Source organism: Silene latifolia, chromosome 9 (assembly GCF_048544455.1).
Source record: "Silene latifolia isolate original U9 population chromosome 9, ASM4854445v1, whole genome shotgun sequence".
In the NCBI taxonomy this organism is placed as follows: Eukaryota; Viridiplantae; Streptophyta; class Magnoliopsida; order Caryophyllales; family Caryophyllaceae; genus Silene; species Silene latifolia.
Window position 1 is genome coordinate 99,942,562 of NC_133534.1, and position 861 is coordinate 99,943,422.

Here is an 861-nt window from a genome sequence, read left to right on the forward strand (position 1 = left end):
TGAACATTTTGGCTTTTGTATGAGAGATTTGGATGGAATTTGGTGTTTTCATTGTAATAGTTGGAATAAGGGGTACCACTCTTGTATGCTTGGAAAGCATTCACTTGTTCATTTGTTCCCCTACATTCACTTTGGTCATGTCCCAAAGTTCCACAATTCTCACATATCCCTCTTGGGATTGATGAGGATGCCGTCATGTGATTAACATGATGCTTTGGTGATTTTGAGGCTTCTTCAAGTCTAGCCATAGCTTTTTCAAACTTCAAATTGATTGTGTCAATGTGAGCACTAAGTTGAGCACCCAATTAAGTAACGGAGTCCACTTCATGCTTTCCTCCTCTAGCAGCCTTGCGAGGTCTACTATATTGTGAGTTATGGACCGCCATTTCCTCAATTTTGTTCCAAGTTTGATTGTCATCAACTTCGGTGAACATTCCATTTGATCCCATGTTGAGAATGTTCCTTGAATCTTCATATAGACCATTCCAAAATTGTTGTACCAAGAACCACTCGCTAAGTCCATGGTGAGGACATGAGCGACAAATTCCCTTGAACCGCTCCCAAGCTTCATACAAAGATTCTTCATCCCTTTTCTTAAAACCCGTAATTTGAGCTCTTAGCATGTTAGTCTTTTCCGGTGGGTAGAATTTTTTGTAGAAAGCTAGAGCCAACTTCTTCCTAGAATCAATTCCGAGAGTGGCCTTATGAAGGCCCTTCAACCATTGTTTCGCGGTGCCAATTAGAGAAAAAGGAAATAAGACCCATCAAATTTGGTCTTGAGTTACACCGGTTTGAGAAATCGCATCACAATAGTCACAAAAGGTTTCCATATGAGAATGAGGGTCTTCACTAGGCATCCCC

The 861-nt window shown here is 40.9% G+C and overlaps 1 non-coding gene across 1 annotated transcript; it reads left to right on the forward strand.

Moving 5' to 3' along the window:
• Nucleotides 1–516: 516 nt before the first annotated feature.
• Nucleotides 517–623, forward strand: LOC141603109 (small nucleolar RNA R71). Its single transcript, XR_012525004.1, has one exon. It is a non-coding gene; the product is annotated as a small nucleolar RNA R71 (small nucleolar RNA).
• Nucleotides 624–861: the final 238 nt, after the last annotated feature.